The following is an 11186-nucleotide window of genomic DNA, read 5'->3' on the forward strand; positions in this document are numbered from 1 at the left end:
TCCCCGTACGGCCACTAATCAGCACGCTGGCTCACCAAGCCACCCACCGAGGTGGAGTGGGACGTGACGATCCACTGACAATGCTAGGGCATGACATCATCGGCCGACAGGCACCTAGCGTGGAGCTGTCCCTATTACCACCTGCCGTGTCAGTGGGGTCCGCATAGAGGAAAATAAATCCTGAAGGAATTTTCTCTACCTCTCGATCTCCTCTTTTCTCCCATTGTACCCCATGCTTTCCCTTGGCCTATAAAAGGGAAAGCAGAGCATCCCATGAAGGGCATTGAAGGAGCAATTGTAGGAGACTGCATCACACCACATCAAATCAAGACCACTAGCATCAAACCTCAAACACATAGCCAAGCAGCGACCAAGCTCTCGATACCCATTCGTTCTTCCCACCAGAGACTTGGAACCTTGTCCCTCTCTCGCCTATTTGTAACCCCTACTATGAACTTTTTAGTGCTAGTAACATGTGCAGTAGCAACGAACTGGACATAGAGACATTCTATCCGAACCAGTATAAACCTTGTGTCCTCTTAGCACACCATCTAGGCTAGACGTGCAATAATATAAATTTACTCATTGGTGTTTACTCAAAACATGGACAGTTGGTGCACTAGCTAGGGGCCTTTTGCGCATCTCGACATCAACACTAGGCCTCAGATGGCTAATCACAACCTTAGCTGGATCCCAAGCATGCACATGCGCTTTGGGGACCTAGACTTCATCGTCATGGCAAAGGGAGAGTTGGCAATGGCTTTCGCTGCTGTTCGACCTCTCCACTCTGTCAGCCTCGACGCAATCGCCGAGGCGCTTGAGGAGCTGTAGGTGCACACACTAGAGGCCTGTGCCGCTAGAAACAACTAGCTCCTCAATGTCGACCACAAGAGGCTTGAGCACTAGCTCGTCATCTTCCTAGGACCCCAGCTGTCCCTGGAGGACCTACGCTGCCTCACCTTTTCATTCGCTAATGTCATGGTGCAGCTTGTCAGAGGGGAGCCACTCTCTCTAGAATACCTCATCCGAAGTGCCCCGACAGTGCTCCCATTTGGTCTCCACAACACCATAGAGCCCGATGACCACCCTATGGCGCAACATGTGCCTTCACCCCCCACGAATGATGGGTTCATAGGGATGACCAAATATGTCACAGAATCTTTCCACAACCTCCTTGCGGGAGCATTGGAGTCACCCTCCAGCTCTGACTACAGTAGGGGGAGTCATCACCCTCTCGTGAATGTTTAATGGCAAGTACCTCCAAGGGACACATCAAAGCATCGACAAAGAGGAGGCTACCCCAACGAATGACCTCAACGATGAGGTTGAGGGGGATACAGCGGCCCCACCTCGCATGCGGGTGGAGCAGTTGAAAGCCTGACACCAAGAGCTTGAGGAGGCGTAACTCCACCTCGAGCAGGAACGCGTGAAGCTCAATCGAGCACCACGGAGATGGTGGGCACGTGCGCCATGGCCCGTGATGTGACTCGGAGGATCATCACGGATGATGAAGCCCTCCCACACTTTACCCGGGCAAGCCAAAAAATTGCTGCTACGGCGGCCTTGCTCCATGGTCTTCTGGGGCCTACAACGCCCGAGGATCATCGGGCCCACCATGAGATTCGCACGCTGCTCGAGCGTGTGATGGCACAGCAAGCCGAGAGTTCGGTGTCTCGGCGATGCGAGCTCGATGCCAGCTAGCGCACTCCCTTAGAGCACCTCGGCAAGGATGCGTTAGTCCACCAGGTGCCACAAGGCAACAGACAGTGCACCGCGGTCTCGATGCATCAGCGTCTTGGCCACAACAGTGACGCACGCGACACCCTCGATGCCCATAGGCGTATCTATGATGACCCAAGAGAAGGAGCTAGCCACGGCTATCACCCTCATCATGGCGGACACTATGACAATGGTGAGGACCAAAGCCCGAGCCCTGGCCTACCGGTGCCTTAGGCCTTTAGCCGACACATCCTCAATGCTGCCATCCCACCAAGGTACTAACCACCAACCAACATCCTAAAATACTCTAGGGAAATGAACCCTAGACTATGGCTCAAGGATTATCAGCTCGCCTGTCAAGACAATGGAGTAGATAATGATGATTTCATTATCCACAACCTTCCATTGTTCTTGACCGATTCAGTGCGAACATGGTTGGAACACCTTCCGCCCAACAGAATTGAAAGTTGGGCAGACCTGAAAGAGGTCTTTGTGGGAAATTTCTAGGGCACGTACAAGCATCTTGGGAACTCATGGGATCTTAGGAACTGCCAACAGAAGGCCAGAGAAACCCTTCATGGGTACATCCGGCACTTCTCCTGGTAGTGTAATGAGCTACCTAACATCACTGATGCCGACATTATAAGAGCTTTCCTATCTAGGACCAACTGCGAGTCCTTGGTTCACAAGCTAGGACATAAGGGCCCACGAACCACCAAGGAGCTCCTCGACATCACCGCTAGCCATGTCTCGGGTGAGGAGGCAGTTGGAGCGATCTTTGACCGTCTCAAGGGCAAGGCGAAATGGGACGAGAACACCAGCGATGGTGCCTCCAACCGTCCCGTCAAGAAGAACAAGTAGCGGTGTGAGGGCTTGCTCATGGCCACCTTCAAACAAAGGGGTGGTTAGAAGCCCGTGAAGGGCACTTTGAACCACTTCGGAGAAGCTGCTTGAGGGGCCATGCCCGAACCATGCCTTCCCCATCAAACATTTGTACAAGGACTATGACCTCATGAAGCGGTTCTTGTCCAGAGGCTCCAACAAAGGGGACCATGGATGACGCCAAGGGGAAGGATGGTGGCTTTCCAACACCGGATGGCTGCCACATGATCTTCAGAGGGTCGATAGCCTACAACTCAAAGCATCGCTAGAAGCTCATGCGCCGCAAGGTCTATACGACCAAGCTAACCGCTGCTACTTTCCTTCGATGGTTGGAGTCCGCCATAACCTTCAATCGGACCGACCACCCAGAGAGCATCCCACAATAGGGGAGATACCTGCTCATGGTTGACCCGATCATCGACATGAAGTGGCTCACCAAGGTACTGATGGATGGAGGCAGTGGCCTCAACATCATGTACGCCGAGACGCTCGATGCCATGGGCATCAACTGAGCGCGCATCCAGCCAACCAGAGCGCCTTTCCATGGCATTGTGCCTAGAAAGCAGGCCATGCCACTTGGGCAGATTGATCTGCCTATCACCTTCGGGGGTCCATCCAACTATAGGATGGAGACCTCACCTTCAAAGTGGTTGGGTTCCACGAAACCTACCACGCCATCCTGGGACAACGATGCTACACGAAGTTCATAGCCATCCCCAACTACACCTACCTAAAGCTCAAGATGTCGGGCCCAGGCTAGGTCATCACCATAGGCACCTCCTTTCAACGTGCCTACGAGTGCAAGGTTGAGTGCTGCGATCACGCCACGGCAATCGTTGCCTCCGAAGAGCTCGCGGCTATTAGGAAGGAGGTCGCCGAAGAAGCACCCGACCCCAAGCGGTCGACTAGGTCTTTTGAGCCAATGGAGGGCGCTAAGGAGGTCCTCATAGACCCTGGTAGCCCCTAGGGTAAAGTGGTGTGCATTGGCACCATGCTTTCCTCCAAATAGGAAAGCGCGCTCATCGGCTTCCTCCGCGCCAACAGGGACATCTTTGCGTGGAAACCATCGGATATGCTGGGCATTCCAAGGGAAGTCACTAAGCATGCCTTGAAGATCCGCCCAGGCTCCAAGCTGGTTAAGCAACACCTATGCCGCTTCGACGAGGGGAAACACAGGACCATCGGTGAGGAGATTGTGAAGCTTTTGGCTACCGGATTCATCAAGGAAGTGTACCACCCCAAGTGGTTAGCCAACCCCATTCTTGTATGAAAGAAGAGTGGGAAATGGAGGATGTGTGTTGACTACACGGGTCTCAACAAAGCTTGCCCAAAGGATCCATTTCCTTTGCTATGCATAGAGCAAATAGTCGACACTACCTTAGGGTGTGAAACCCTCTGTTTCCTTCATGCATACTCTAGGTACCATCAAATCGCGATGAAAGAGTCTGACCAGCTCACGACGTCTTTTATCACCCCCTTTGGATTGTTCTACTATGTCACAATGCTATTTGGTCTAAAGAATGCTAGGGCTACATACCAGCGTTATATGCTCAAGTGTTTCTAAGACCTCATCAGGCGGACTGTTGAGGCCTACGTGGATGACATCATGGTCAAGTCTAGATGGGCTGACCAGCTCATTGCCGACCTTGAGCAGACTTTCACAAAACTCCAAGCAAACAACATTAAGCTCAACCGCGAGAAGTGCATTTTCGGGGTCCCAAGGGGTATGCTGCTCGATTTCATTGTCTCTGAGAGTTGCATCAAAGCCAACCCAGAGAAGATCTCAGCAATCACAAGGATGGGCCCAATTCAGAACATGAGGGGCTACAACAAGTTACAGGGTGCCTCGCCACACTCAGCCGCTTCATCTCGCACCTCAGCGAATGAGTTCTCCTCCTTTATCGACTTCTGAAGAAGGCCGACCACTTCGAATGGACGTCTAAGGCCTAGGAAGCAATTGACATGGTCAAGCAGCTTCTGATGAAGGCCCTGATCCTGGTTCCTCCGACCGATGGAGAACCCCTTTTGCTCTACATTGTGGCCACCATGCAAGTGGAGCAAGAAGAAGAGGGGCATGCCCTCAAAGTATAGTGCCCTGTGTACTTCATTAGTGAGGTCCTATCCGATTCCAAGACCCGCTACCCCCAAATCCAGAAGCTCCTATATGTTGTCCTCATTGCCAAAAGGAAGCTGCGCCACTACTTTGAGTCACATCCGCTGATGGTCATGACGTCCTTCCCCCTTGGTGAGGTCATCCAAAACCAGGATGCCATAGGAAGAATCGTTAAGTGGGTGCTCGAGCTGATGGGTCAGGGCATTGCGTATGCCTCCCGAATGGCCATCAAGTCCTAAGTGTTGGCTGATTTCATTGCAGAGTGGACCGAGGTCCAAATGCCACCAGCGATCATCAACCAAGAGTACTAGATGATGTACTTTGATGGATCGCTAATGAATAAAGGAGCTAGCATGGGGCTGGTCTTTGTGTCGCCCCTCGGGGTACACATGAGGTACATGGTTCGCCTCCATTTCCCCTCCTCCAATAATGTGGCTGAATATGAGGTGCTCATCAATGGCCTGCGCATCGCCGTTGAGTTGGGCATTCGACGCCTCGACGTTTGGGGTGACTCCCAGCTGGTCATCGACCAAGTCATGAAGGAGTCAAGCTACCATGATGCCATGATGGCTACGTACTATCGAGAAGTCCGCCAGCTAGAGGACAAGTTCGACGGCCTCAAGCTCAATCACATTCCGAGGCGTCTCAATGAGACGGCTGACGCGCTAGCAAAAGCACTGTCTGGCCGAGATCTGGTGCCAATGGGCGTCTTCGCTAGTGATCAGCACAAGCCCTCGGTTCACTACGAGGAATTAGAACAAGCCAATGATGGGACATCTGCTCTAGGCTAGGGGGCTGACCAACCATCAGCTCCATCTAACCCGAAAGTTATGGAGCTCGAAGAAGACCCAGCAACTAAGCCCGACCCTCTGGTCAACTAGAGGATGCTCTACCTCGACTACCTCCTCTGTGAGGCACTATCGATGGACAAGACGGAGGCTTGACGGCTCATGCATCACGCTAAGTCCTTTGTCCTTGTGGAGGACAAACTCTACAAGCAAAGCCACAATGGGATCCTACAGTGCTGCATCCGCATCGAACAGGGGAAGCATTTGCTGAGCGATATCCATGGTGGGGTCTATGGTCACCACGCCACGCCTAGAACCCTGGTCGGAAATGCATTTCAACATGGCTTCTACTAGCCAATTGTAGTAGCTGATGCTGAGCAAATTGTATGTGCCTACGAAGGGTGTTAGTACTATGCTCGATAGACTCACCTAATGGCCCAAGTGCTCTAGACGATCCCCATCATGTGGCCGTTCACGGTCTAGGGGCTTGATCTGGTTGGACCTCTCAAAAGGGCACCTAGGGGCTATACCCACTTGCTTGTCACCATAGACAAGTTCACAAAGTGGATAGAGACTCGGCCAATCTCTGTGATCAAGTCTGAGCAAGCCATGCTATTCTTCCTCGACATCGTCCATCGCTTTGGAGTCTCGAACTCTATCATCATAGACAACAACACGTAGTTCACCGAAAAGAAGTTCCTCTAATTCTGTGATGAATACCACATCCAAGTTGATTGGGCCACCATGGCGTACCCCCACACGAATGGGTAGGTCGAGCGCGCAAATGACATGGTCCTACAAGGCCTTAAGCCTAGGATCTTCAATCGGTTGAACAAGTTTGACAGAAGATGGGTCTCTGAGCTTCCTATGGTGCTCTGGAGCCTAAGGACGACTCCCAACCAAGCCACTGGCTACATGCCATTCTTCATGGTCTATGGCTCCGAGGCTGTCCTCTCAACCGACCTCGACTATGGAGCACCAAGGGTTAGGGTGTACGATGAACAGGGAGCCGAGGCATCCATCGAGGATGCCATGGACCAGCTGGACGAAGCATGTGACATTGCCCTCCTCTGCTCAGCCAAGTACCAGCAGGCGTTGCGATGGTACCATAGCCATCGAGTGCGGGGTCGGGCATTCAACATTGGAGATCTGGTCCTCCATCTTGTCCAGAGCAGCAAGGATCACCACGAGCTCTCCCCACCATGGGAGGGACTATACATCATCGCGGAGGTGCTCCGGCTAGGCACCTACAAGCTCAAGACCATCGACGGTGAGGTCTTTGCCAATGCCTAGAACATCGAGTAGCTACGTCACTTTTACCCTTAATAAACATGCACTTTCTCGTATCAATTTCGTTATCGAACTCCCCAATCTTTTGTGACACCTGACCCTAACAATGGCAAGGGGTCGGGCCTCACTCGGGGGCTAATAAGAGCATGCATACCCAGTAGACATTCTCTATGTCCAACCCTTTCTCACGATTAAGACCCTAAAGCGAAGTTTGTGGAAACAAAAGCTGAGTAAAACTGGTCGAACTACGAGAAACCTACGCCTCGGTGGCTATGGCACCTTTGCTCACCAGCGTAATAAGAGTTTTTTCCGCACCCTGGGCTTTTTGGCCTTAACCATAGAAAGAATCGGTACATGCTTAAGAGTCTATCTGCCTAGCAAACATTCTTTGTGTCCGACCCCCTTTCACGTTAAGACCTAGGAGCTAGGGATACAGGAACAAACTTTGAGTATAACTAGTTGGATTACGAGAAACCTATGCCCCAGCGGCTATGGCGCCTTTGCTCACCAGCGTGATCAGAATTTGCTCACCCACACCTCGAGCTTTATGACCTTAATGACGAAAAGGGTCGGAGTGCAGTAACCTTTTTATATAAAAAGGGGAGGAGTAAAAAAGTTGTTTGCTATAACAAAATTTAAGATCTTGTCCATTTTGCACAAATTCACCACCTGGCTTATCTGCTTAACCAAATTGTTGCTTGGGATGTTCTCATCCTCTATCTCCATAGGAAAGTATTGTCTCAGTAGGTAACACAAGTCGATCGGATGGCTTGGCCATTGTCGAGAAATGGGTAGGGAGCAGTAGGATGCCCCACGCGGGTTATGCTGACCCCATCATGAATGATGGACCTAGATCCCGCTTGATCATATCCGGTAAGAGCTCCCCAAACCCATCACTTTTACCATTGAGGTAAATCCTGTACCCTAGTCGATCGAATGGCTCAAAACCGCTGCTAAGAGATGGGTCACCATTACTTTACGCGCACTAAATTCGCTACCGAGCCCTCGACCCTAGCAACGGTGGGGGTCGGGCTTCGCTTGGGGGCTGGCAAGAGTGTCTATTCGGTAGACATTCTATATGCCCGACCCCTCCTTACATTAAAAACTGGAGGTAGGGTGTGTGGACACAAACTCTGAGTAAACCTAGTCGGACCGCTAGAAACCTATGCCCCAGTGGCTATGGCGTATTTGCTCACCAGCGTGATCAGAGTCTTTATCCTCACACCCCGTGCTTTAGCCTCCACCTTCTCGGGAGAGGTTTGAAAGGGCCCACCTGTGTAATCTCCATCGAGGAGAGGCCAGCAGGTCGCCTAGCTCAATCGGACGGCTCAGGTCGCTGTCAAGAGACGGGTATAGAAAAGTGGGATGCCTCATGTAGGTTACGCTAGCTCCATCACAAACGTCAGGCCCAGACCCCACACGGACATATCCGGTAAGAGCTCCCCAAACCCATCACTCGAGCCATCGAGGTAACTTTACCGATTCCCACCTTTCTTTTTCCATTGCATGATCATTCATTCATCCATAATCATTCATACATTCATTCATACATTCATTCATTCATCCATTCATCCATTCATTCATCCCATACATCCAAGCACTGCATATGCAATTGCTGCATCACAACACTTCACGTCACATCACGAAGCGGTAGTCGTCTCATTCGATATGAGCAGTGACTGACCGAGGTTCGAAGGCTAGCCCATGGAGGGCTTGAGGCCACCTCATGTCAAATAGAACTAGGGGAGAATAACCGAAATGAGCCCCAGTGGCCTTACCTGACCCCACTTAAAAGCAGATAGGGACATCTCGACCTTTCTCGTTCGATTCTAACCTCGAGCCAAGCCCACAGAATCTCCATTGAGGGGAGGCCAGTAGGACACCTAAGTCACTCTCTGGAGTGACACAGGCATCTACCAGGAGGTGGGTTAAGGAGCAGTGAAATGCCACATAAGGGCTATGCCGACCCCATCAGCGGATGACAGACCCGAATTCCACTCGAACATACCCGTTAGTGAGCTCACCGAGCGCGACACTCGAGCCATCGAGGCAAGTGTCATTAGCTCAGCCCCTTCGGTTATGAAAACTAAGGACAGGGTGATGCATGAAACATGGCCGAGCCCCATGGGGCTTGGGGCTCGAGCCACTGGACCCTAAACAAGGAGACCAGGGTTCAAAGGCCAACCCATGGAGGGCCTGAGGCTGCCTCGTGTCGAACAAGAGCCAGGGGAGAAAACACAGATGAGCCCTAGTGGCCTTCACCTGACCCGCCTAGAAGCAGACAGGGTCATCTCAACTTTCTCGTTCGATGCTAACCTCCAACCGAGCCCACAGATTCCCTTTAACACCCCAGGTGTTTGTCACCAGTTAAGCGATGGGTGTGAGCTCAAACATGACATGTTAAGTGGTGATGAAGGTGTCAAAATCAAATCTACAAGAGGGAGCTCCAACTTAAACTTGGGCCACACACATTTGCTTACATGTGGACCCTTGTTAAGATTATGCAAGAGTAATGTTAAACATGCTTATTTCATGTACATTACATCAACATGCATCCATCTTGACCCATGGAAAAGTTTCATGAAGTTCGGAATCAAGAAGTCGCATGAAATGATGAGTTACATTCTTGCTTGAATTGCGCTAGTAAGTGAAGGGAATTATAGGCCATCAACCAAACCTTTCTACATTGCCCAAATGACTCTAATTGAACTCCACAACAAAAGTCATGAAGGGTTCGTGTTGAGCAGAGATCAAGAAAATGCATCAATCGGTCTAAAACTCAGATTTAAGCTTTACCGTGAGGCTACTTTGACTTGGTTTGAACTGTGGCTTGAATCTTTGCATGGTAGTGGAACCTAAATAAAAGTTGGATTCCATATTATGTACAACAAACTTTATTTTTGGACCAAGAGCTAGATCAGCTTGCAAGCAAGTCAAACCGAGGCTCAAACTTTGAATCAGCAGCTGTTTTCAGCAGATGAAATTTTTCTAAGTTTGGGAACGGGAATTTTAGTTTCAGGTTAGCTTATTTGGTGCTCTGTATCTCCCAAACCAGGCCGAACCAATTCATGAACCTTTAATAGAAGTTGTAGTACTCCCATAGATATACAACTTGTATTACTAACATTTTTGCTGAAACTGGATGTACTTGGGAGTAGAAGAGGGAGAAGAATGCGGTTTCAGTCAGCCCGTAACTGAACTGCAGAATTCAGTTTTGAGGTACCCTCCTTTGAAGATCCATATCTCCAAATCTAGGCTGACTTAGCTCTTGATCCTTAAGGCAATATTGTTCACCTCACATAGATGTACAACTTTCCACTTGTTCCTTGATCACAGGACCACCGGATCGGGAGTTATAGGATGGGAAAGTCGGAGTTTCAGTCGTACTTTCGCGGCGTTATTTGATCAAGTTCATTCAGTTTGGAAATTTTGAACGTGGCCGATTGTTCTGAAGCTTGATGCCACATGGCATCACAGCTCACTGTCCATTCGCCACCTTGCCATCACGTGTCGCTTTAGTAGCCAAGCTCGAGCCCTGTTCCTAACCTCTCCATTCACATTCCCTCACTTACCTTCTGGAGCCTGCTCGCGCTGAGCACGGCCGTGCTTGCCATGGCCGCCATGGCCGAGCGGAGCTCCTTGCCGCTGTAGCTGCTGCGCTCTTCCTCTGTCTCAACTAAGCACAGCACCACATCCCACGTCAAGGACCACGCGCAGCAATTCGACTTAAGGGAGGGTCCTATCTGCAATGTTATAGACTCATATGAATAGTGCTCTTTGGGACCTATTTGTTTTAAATCGGCTGAAAGTTTGGAAAATCATAATAAATCATAGGAAATTCGTAAAATAGCAAATGAGGACTTTTTGGAATCCTTGTGTAATTTTCTATGCAGTAGATCTATAATATTTCAGGTTTTAGTTTAAAGTTTTAGCTGTGAAAATGGATTTATGCATCTAGGTTTTCGATTCTAGTTGTATTTGTCTTTTTCATAACTGCAGTTGTAGGGCTCCAAACGAAGTGAAAATTTTGTGGCATGCTACTCATGTGATGTTTGATGTGTGGTAAAAATTTCATGGTCATTGGTTGCTGCATGAGTGAGTTATTGGTTTATCTTGCTCTCACATGATTTCTTGATTTAGCAACTTGTCCTTTTCATAGAGGTTGCTATACATATTCAAATGGAGTAAAATTTGTACATTAGACTATTGAGAGTATATGTGAGCCACTGTAATTTTTGTAGAAGTTATTGTGCACTTTTGGTATATGTTCATTAAGTCACCTTGTTATCTAAAATAAATTAAGAAATGCATTAAAAGAATTTATTTGGCCATGGACACTAGGTTTTCTGGTGTTCTTTAGTTATGTGTGAAATGATGGTAAAGTTGGTTTTGCC

Source organism: Miscanthus floridulus, chromosome 17 (assembly GCF_019320115.1).
Source record: "Miscanthus floridulus cultivar M001 chromosome 17, ASM1932011v1, whole genome shotgun sequence".
NCBI classification, from domain to species: domain Eukaryota; kingdom Viridiplantae; phylum Streptophyta; class Magnoliopsida; order Poales; family Poaceae; genus Miscanthus; species Miscanthus floridulus.